General features: G+C 45.8%; 1 non-coding gene across 1 annotated transcript; it reads left to right on the forward strand.

The window, feature by feature from the left end:
- The first annotated feature begins 8,809 nt into the window (after window positions 1–8,809).
- LOC117131032 lies at window positions 8,810–8,916 on the forward strand. The gene has a single exon (XR_004454259.1). It is a non-coding gene; the product is annotated as a small nucleolar RNA R71 (small nucleolar RNA).
- The last annotated feature ends 325 nt before the right edge of the window (window positions 8,917–9,241 follow it).

The following is a 9,241-nucleotide window of genomic DNA, read 5'->3' on the forward strand; positions in this document are numbered from 1 at the left end:
GCTAGACGATAGAGTGTCCAATCTAGCAAAAATGAAGATCAAGCATTGTCGTTCCCGATACTCTCAACATTATGCGCATGTAAGACTTTCCGAAGAAGGCCTCACTCATCAAACAATGAAAGCTTAAAAGGAAGGAAGGGTTTTGGGAGTGGTCTACCACTAGAGTTTGTCAAAAAGATTGGCATAAAAGATGTGACAACTCAAGTGTGTATAGCCATGACTCAGTACACAAAGGACCCTAAGCAAGAAGTATTAAGTTCATTCAGTTCAAATAAGGTTGTAGTTGGCTTCAAAGACTGAGTTTCAGCAATCGACAAGTTTCAAGAAGAGTTTTCAAGGCTCGAAACATACAAGTCTTTTCGAGAGGTGCATGGCTACTCAATGGTGCAACGTAGTGTTCTTTACAAGGCATTTAAAATCATTGCTCCCTATGCAAGTGAATGCAACCTATATGCTCTAGACTCTCCTAATGGTGCAAATGATGCAAACTAAATGAAAAATCTTTCTTTTTTTTTTTTTTATGCAAATAGGCGTGCAATGCATGACTCAAATGAAACACAATCAAAGCAAACATGATCAAATGCTTGGTACCTCCCCCAAACTTGAGTTACACAGTCTCTGTGTTGTCAAAGAAAGAAGGAGATACCGAGAAGAAAACTAATATGCAGGAATGAAATGGTATATACAAGGGAGTGAGAGACGTACCTCCTATGGATAGTAGGTAGGGGCAGATGCCCCAGCATCGTCGTCGTCAGGAGGGAAGGTGGTGTAGTACCCACCGGATGCTGTACCGGAGCCTCCATACCATGGCTGGCTCTCAACCTCGTCAATCTCGTCCTCACTATCTGAAGAAGCAAGGGATGGGGATTTGTTGCCGGAAGTGGAAGGTTGAGTGGGTGGGTTCCTCCACTTACGCTGAAGCTGCGCAGCAGTGAGGGGGAAACCAAGAGCATCAGGCGGGGGTGGAGGCTGGGGGTTTGAGGTGTTCGCGAAAGCGAAATCAGCTGAGCTACATCCAGCTATTCCTCCCCTAGTTAAAACATCAGCTACTTTCTTCATGAACTTTGCTGAAGTCTTTGCCTGCTTCTTCACAGTCTTGCTGAGTGCCTTGCACTTATCCTTGAGCTTTTCTATCGTTCTGTCCTGAGCTTTGTTCCATCGCTGGAGGCGACCAATGTGGTCATGAGCATCACGGAGAGCTCCAGGAGGAAGGACTCCGTCATGGGGCTTGAAGTAGTAGCGCGGAGGTCCATAGATATGCTCAGAGGTGTTTGCAACAGGTGGTTCAGGTTGCACAGGGACACTCCTTCTCCTTGATGGAGCTGCTTGAATTGGATCGAGAGGCCCGTGTTCTCCAAGAAAGTACTCCTGGGAAATGTTGAAGCTGATAGCTCCAGGTATTTCTAAACTCGTCAGGTTCCGGTTTGGAAGAACCACCTCGACTGGCTTGCCGTACAAGTAGTAGTGGTAGACGTAGTCTTTCCCGTACATCCCACTGAAATAGGTGGCAATCCTCAAGTAGGTGCCATCAATGAACCTAGGCCCCGATGCGTCCTTTCCCAAGGGAACATTCAGAAATTGGAGCAGTGGTGTGATCATTCCGCCTATCCCTATCTTTGGGCGCGAATCAGTGGTGTACCACGCCCAGTCTCTGTAGTGTTCGAGACGGCCCACGAAGAAACTGACCATCCCAAATGTAGCATAGATATCAGTGCTGGGAAGGGGTAACACTCCGGGTTGAGTGTAGGGACGGATAGCCGGGCAGAGCAGTCGCATGTCTTCCTCAGTAACATTACCAGCTTGCTTCCGTGGGTAGAAAGCATGGACTAGCAATGTGTGGAGGTAGCGTACAGACGGGTGTCGAATGTGTGAGTTCTTGTCAGCCCCGGTGGAGTGTCTGTTTCCAGTAATCAACTTCCAAAGCTCTGTGGGAAGGTTTTCACACTTGGGAAGGGAGTGGTCTTCTAGGTCTTGGAACCCCATCACCCTCCCAATGTCTTTGAAGTTCATGTTGTACTCTCTTCCATTGACCTTGAAGCTGATTTTTCCCCATCCTTGCCTCACATGCGCCGTGTCGTGGTAAGTGACCACAAGAGAGGAGAGGAACTGACAAGTGACATCCTTGTAGAAAGGATAAGCCATGGTGAGGAGTTTCGGCATCTTCAAATGTCCCAGCATTGCCTCAATATCAGAGTCTAGACCCAACTCCTTCAGTAGGTTGAGGTCGGCGAACCTTGTTGGAGCCCAGGTGACTCCATCCTTCAAATGATCATACAGCTCCTCTACAGATGGAGTTTTCGCCCTGTCTCGATCAACAGCAACCCCTTTGCCCTTTGACATCTTGGCTTTCTTCGTAGGTGCTGGCTCATCATCACTCTCAGTTTCACCTTCCTCATGGGTGGGAACTGCTACACTTTTCCCTGCCCTCTTCTCGTGTTCTTTCGATTTCCTTGCAGCCAACGTCTGCTGTCGCACAGTCCGCTGCGTCCCTGAGCCAGTTGGCTCGCTGGTTAAAGCTTTTCCTCTTTGTGCAAACTCTTGACTTTCGGCTTCTTGCCTCTCAGCTTCCAACCTGCCCTTTGTCTTCTTAACCATTTTCACCTGAAAAGTTACAAACTTGGAAAGGGATAAGTAGATGGAAGTGAAGAAAAAGAAGACTTTGCAAGCGAACATTTTGCAAGAATGAACTTAACAAATGAATTTTTCAGTTTAAACTTAAGTTCAGCACAATGCAACAATGTAACATCTTAACGCATCTAGTACACCCGCAAACACACCCAATTGAGGTCAAATTCGAAAAAAATCCCCAAATCCATGAACCCTAATTTTGCCAAAGTGCAAATTAAACTCAATTCCACAGTTAATTCAACAACCCAACATGATAGATAAACTTTCCCTAGTCTATTTCACCACAATCTAGCAAGAAGAGGACCAAATTTCGACTTTCAAATTCTAGGGTTCATGGACCTACGAATTTGAATTTTAAAACTTAATACCTTGCTCTGGATGAAAGGAAATGGTGAATGGGTGGTGAGGAACAGACTACAGGGGCGAAAGCTTGGATTTAGGAACAAAAAGTAGTTGATTTGGGTGAGAATTGAGAAAGTTTTGGGGATTTTGGTGTGGATGAGTTTGAGAGAGTTTGTGAGTTTGTGAGAGGAAAGTGAGGGGGATAGAGTTGGGGTCGCGGGGTTGGGGTAGATTTAGGGTCGTCCGGTTCGGTTTAGGGTGGTCTAGGGTCGGTTTACTTGAATCAAACCGGGGTGTAGAGTTAGGAAACTTACCTGGACCGGGTCGGGAGCGACGTGAGGGTGTCGCTGGGAGAGGTCGCTCCCGCGTCGTTTCCTCGCGCTCCGGGTCGACGAAATCGCGAGCGACCTTGGAGTGTCGCTCCGGAAGGCTCGCTCTGAGCTGGAGCGACTTGAAGGTGTCGCTCTCGGACGTCGCTCCGCGTCAGTTTTTGAGCGTCCGTTTCGACGAAAACACGAGCGACTCCGAGGTGTCGCTCCCATAACGTCGCTCCCAGCTGGAGCGACCCTTTGGCCTCGCTCTGAGGCGAATTTATCTCGATCCGACGACGAAAACACGAGCGACTCCGAGGTGTCGCTCCCATAACGTCGCTCCCAGCTGGAGCGACTTTGAGGTGTCGCTGTGAGACCTCGCTCCCACACACGAGTCCTGCTCAAAAATGAATCGATCAAGTACCTGCATACAACTTCTCTCTCTTTCTTTTTTTTTTTTTATGCAAAAAGATGAAAAATGAAAATATAAAGGCAATATATACAAGGATACGCATGGGACTTCCTCCCAAGTGAGCTTGTTTAAAGTCCCGAGCTTGACTTTGCCTCCTTTTAGATTAGGCTGGGGTAGGATCAGACAGTGGAGTTGAAACCCCATCTTCCTCTGGTGCAGTAGCCATGTAGAGCTTAACCCTTTGTCCATTGACTGTGAAGTCTCTTCCATCAGTGCTCCACAAAACTATTGCTCCATATGGTCTAACCTCTTTGACCTTGAAAGGACCGGACCACCTCGACTTAAGCTTTCCTGGAAACAACTTCAGCCTAGAGTTGTAGAGAAGAACTTGGTCTCCTTCTTTGAACTCTCTCTTCAGGATGTTCTTGTCATGGAAAGCCTTAGTCTTCTCCTTGTAGATTCTTGAGTTCTCAAAAGCATCCATCCTTATCTCATCAAGCTCGTGTAGCTGGAAGAGCCTTTTCTCCTTAGCACTCTTGATGTCAAAGTTCAGCAACTTTATTGCCCATAGTGCCTTGTACTCAAGTTCCACTGGCAGATGGCAAGCCTTCCCATACACTAGGTTGAAAGGTGTGGTGCCCAGTGGTGTCTTGTATGCTGTCCTATAAGCCCAAAGTGCATCGTCAAGCTTATTGGACCAATCCTTCCTTGTAATCCCCACAATCTTCTCCAGAATAGATTTGATCTCCCTGTTAGAAATCTCAACTTGTCCACTTGTTTGGGGATGATAAGGAGTTGCCACCTTGTGCTTCACACCGTTCTTTTTGAGAAGTCCCTCAAGCAGTTTGTTAATGAAGTGGGAACCTCCATCACTGATTACAACTCTTGGAACTCCAAACCTTGGGAAGATGATGCTCTTGAACATCTTGATTACAACTCTAGCATCATTGGTGGGGCTTGCAATGGCTTCCACCCATTTGGAGACATAATCAACAGCCACAAGGATATATTTGTTGCCAAAGGATGATGGAAATGGTCCCATGAAGTCAATACCCCAGACATCAAACACTTCAACTTCAAGGATTGGATTTTGAGGCATCTCATTCCTCTTGGTGATGTTTCCTCTTCTTTGGCAAGAATCACACTTCGAAACAAAGGCTTGTGTATCCTTGAACATGTGTGGCCACCAGAATCCAGCTTGTAATACTTTTGCAACTGTCTTGAAGGTGGCAAAGTGTCCTCCATAGGATGATCCATGACATTGTGCAAGGATCCCATCAATCTCCTCATTTGCAACCACTCTCCTATAAAGCTGATCTTTGCAGAGAATGTAGAGGTAGGGCTCGTCCCAGTAATATCTTTTCACATCCTTGTAGAACTTCTTCTTGGCATAGCCTACAAGATTCAAAGGTTCCCTCCCTGTGGCTAGGTAGTTAACTAGATCAGCATACCAAGGTTCTTTCTTCTCTGTTGCTTTGACCTCTTCCAGCTTCCTACCAGTCTCACAAACTGCTATCACTCCTTTGATAGCCATGATCTGCTCTTCAGGAAGTCCTTCGTCAATAGGGACACCAGACTCTATCCTCAACCTGGACAAATGATCAGCTACTCCATTCTCAACTCCAGGTTTGTCCTTGATCTCCATATCAAACTCTTGGAGCAAAAGGATCCACCTCAAAAGCCTGGGTTTTGCATCTTTCTTAGCCAGAAGGTGTCTCAAGGCAGCATGATCTGTGTAGACAATGACTTTAGACCCAACCAAGTAGCTTCTGAACTTCTCGAAGGCAAAAACAATTGCCAGCATCTCCTTCTCTGTTGTGGCATACCTCATTTGAGCATCATTGAGGGTTTGGCTGGCGTAGTAGATCACATGGGTTTTGCCATTTTTCTTCTGCCCCAGAACAGCTCCCACAGCATAGTCACTGGCGTCACACATGATCTCAAAAGGGAGATCCCAATCAGGTGGCTGGACAATTGGGGCACTAACGAGTTCACCTTTCAGCTTCTTGAAAGCTTGTAGACATTCCACATCAAAACTGAAAGTAGCTTCCTTGCACAGCAGCCTGGTCAAAGGTCTAGTGATCATGGAGAAGTCCTTGATGAACCTCCTGTAGAATCCAGCATGACCAAGAAAACTCCGGATGTCTTTCACTGTCTTTGGTTGAGGCAGACCAACCATAACATCGATCTTGGCTTTATCCACCTCAATCCCCTTCTCTGAAATCTTGTGTCCTAGCACAATCCCTTCTTTGACCATGAAGTGACACTTCTCCCAATTCAGCACAAGGTTGGTGTCCTCACATCTCTGTAGGACCCTGCACAAATTTGACAAACAAGCAGAAAACGAAGATCCGTAGACAGAGAAATCATCCATGAATACCTCCACAACATCCTCAATCAGATCAGAGAAAATTGACATCATGCACCTTTGAAAGGTAGCTGGAGCATTACATAGACCAAATGGCATCCTTCGATATGCAAAGGTGCCATAGGGACATGTGAATGTCGTTTTCTCTTGATCATTGGGATGTATGGGGATTTGGAAAAATCCTGAGTATCCATCAAGGAAACAATAGAATGGGTGATTCGCAAGTCTCTCAAGCATCTGATCAATAAATGGTAGTGGAAATGATCCTTTCTAGATGCAGAGTTTAGTTTTCGGTAATCAATGCACATTCTATGACCTGTGATGGTTCTTGTTGGTATCAATTCATCCTTGTCATTCTTGATCACAGTGATACCACCTTTCTTTGGTACAACATGCACAGGTTATACCCATTTAGAATCTGAGATAGGGTAAATAACACCAGCATCTAGGAGTTTAAGAATCTCTTTCTTTACAACATCCTTCAGGTTAGGATTTAACCTTCTTTGATGCTCGATAGAAGTCATTGATTCATCCTCAAGATGTATCCTATGCATGCACAAAGAGGGTGATATCCCCTTGATGTCATCTAGTGAGTAACCTATTGCCTTTCTAAATCTTTTAAGTGTTTTCAAAAGTTCAGATAGCTCATTCTCAGTAAGTTCACTACTCACAATGACAGGGTAAGTTTCATTAGGACCAAGGAATGCATACCTTACACCATGGGGAAGAGGTTTAAGCTCCACTTTAGGTGCCTTTAGTTCACTCCAGTCATCCTGCTGGTTGTCCTCTCGTTGAGTGACTGAGACTTGTTGGTGAACCATCTGTGGAAGCTCCTCATACTGGTCCTTACTGACAAACGCCTGGTGTGAATCCAGCATCATCCCATAGGCAGTACTCTCCAGGTTCTCGATCACCTCAGCCTCCTTCTCTACATTTAAAGCATGCTGTAGAGGGTCCTCTAGTGACAACTCTTCTAGGAGTTCATCAGCAAGGGCATCCATCTCTTCGATGTAGAACACTTGGCCCTGAACTGTTGGCCTCCTCATTACTTCCTTGATGTCGAAATGCAGAACGTGCCCTTTACCCAGATGGAGATCAATCTTGCCTTCTTTCACATTAACAATAGCTCCTGCTGTGGCTAAGAAAGGTCTTCCAAGGATTAAAGGATCTTGAGCTTCTTCACCCATTTCAAGCACCACAAAGTCTGTAGGGATCTCATAGTTTCCAACCATCACCGGGAGGTCCTCTAAGATACCCACAGGGTACTTCACTGAACGATCAGCCAATACCAGAGAAAGTCTACACTTCTTGTACTGAGTGAAACCCAGCTTCTTAGCAACAGATAGGGGCATCAAGCTGACACTAGCTCCCAAATCGCATAGACATCTATCAAATACCATAGGCCCAAGAGCGCAAGGTAATGTGAAGCATCCAGGATCTTCTAGCTTCTTTGGAATGACCAGTCTCTGAATGATAGCACTGCACTCATGAGTGAGAATCACCATGCCCTCCATCTCTTTCTTCTTTGCAGCTACAGCATCTTTTAGGAACTTGCTGTATTGAGGGATCAGCATGAAAGCATCTATAATGGGCATTGTGACTTGGACTTCACTCATTTGCTTGTCAAACAAAGCCTTGTACTTCTCTAGCAGCTGCCTCTTGAATCGACCTGGGAATGGAAGCTTGGGTTCATAGGCAGGAGGAACAAAAGAATTTTCACTTGCTGGAGTGACGACTTCACCATCTTTAACTGTTTTCTTCTCTTCTCCAACCTTTCCTTTTCCTTTTGCTTCCACAATCTTCTCCAAGATCTCGTCATTGATCTTCTCATCAACAATCACCACTTCATCATCTATGTTGATGGCAACCCCCTCACTTTGTTTCTCAGCATCCTTGGTGAGAGCTCTCTGAGGTAACTCCTTACCACTCCTGAGAGTGATAGCTTTCATGGTTTCCTTGGGGTTTTGCTCAGATTTTCCAGGTAGAGAACCTTGTTGGCGATTTTGTTGAGTGTTCATGGCAGCAAACTGGTTCTCCAAAGCTCTGAACTTGTTGTTGAGCTCATTGTAGCTCCCATCAATCTTTGAGTGAAGGTTCTTCAACTCATAGCCAACATGCTTCTCACTTCTTGTTTGAGACTCCAGGATTTGTTTCAGAAGAGCATCAGTGCTGCTGACTTGAGGAGTAGAGGTAGAGGGATTAGATTGCTGTTGGGAAGAATGGTTGCCCTTGTTGTTGAAACCAGGAGGAGGGTTTTGCTGAGGTTGATAGCTGCCTTGCTGATTGTTCCGAGGCTGATAACCACTCTGTTGGTTGTTGGAATAGGATTTCTGTTGGTAGTTGTTGTACTGAAAGTTGGGCTCTTTCTTGTACCAGCTACCATTGTTGTTGATGAAACACAGCTCTTTCTGACCTTCCAAACCCTCAACTTCATGGACAACAACTGGTGTCTCTTGGCTTGGGTTGCCAACAAAGTGCAGCTGCTCTTGGGTAGCTTTATCAGTAATGAGGATGTCTATCTTATCCTGTAGAGCCTTCAACTCCTTCCTCGTCTGCTTATCATCAGTTCTACTGCCTTTGTCGTGGTCTCCACTGTAGACTGCATCACTCTTAACCATGTTGTCAACCAGCTCTTCTGCATCCTCCTCAGTTCTACCCAAGAAGAACCCATTGCTAGCTGTATCCAGTCTGGCCCTGTACTTAGGAAGAGCACCACGGTAGAATGTGCTCAGCAAACTCTCCTTAGAGAAACCATGGTGTGGGCATTGAGCTTGGTAGCCCTTAAATCTCTCACAGGCTTCACTGAAGCCTTCCAAGTTCTTCTGTTGAAAGCTGGAAATCTCGTTTCTCAGCTTAGCAGTTCTTGAAGTAGAGAAGAACTTCTCCAAGAATGCTTTCTTGCAGTCATCCCAAGTGGTGATGGAGTCGCTGGGTAGGGACTTCTCCCACTGACGTGCCTTATCCCCTAAAGAGAAAGGGAATAGCTTGAGCTTTAAGGCATCTTCGGACACACCATTGGTTTTTGACAACCCATAGTAGCTGTCGATGAGGCCCAACCGTATGTGAATGGACTCCATTGTCTTCTGTCATTAAAAACCTTACCAAGGAAAACCCATTGGGATAAAACCTTGATAAGGGAAAAAGAGTAAAGACCTCACAGCTAAGGGGATCAGCTCCTTC

The sequence above is a fragment of the Brassica rapa genome, unplaced genomic scaffold (assembly GCF_000309985.2).
Source record: "Brassica rapa cultivar Chiifu-401-42 unplaced genomic scaffold, CAAS_Brap_v3.01 Scaffold0796, whole genome shotgun sequence".
Taxonomy (NCBI): Eukaryota; Viridiplantae; Streptophyta; class Magnoliopsida; order Brassicales; family Brassicaceae; genus Brassica; species Brassica rapa.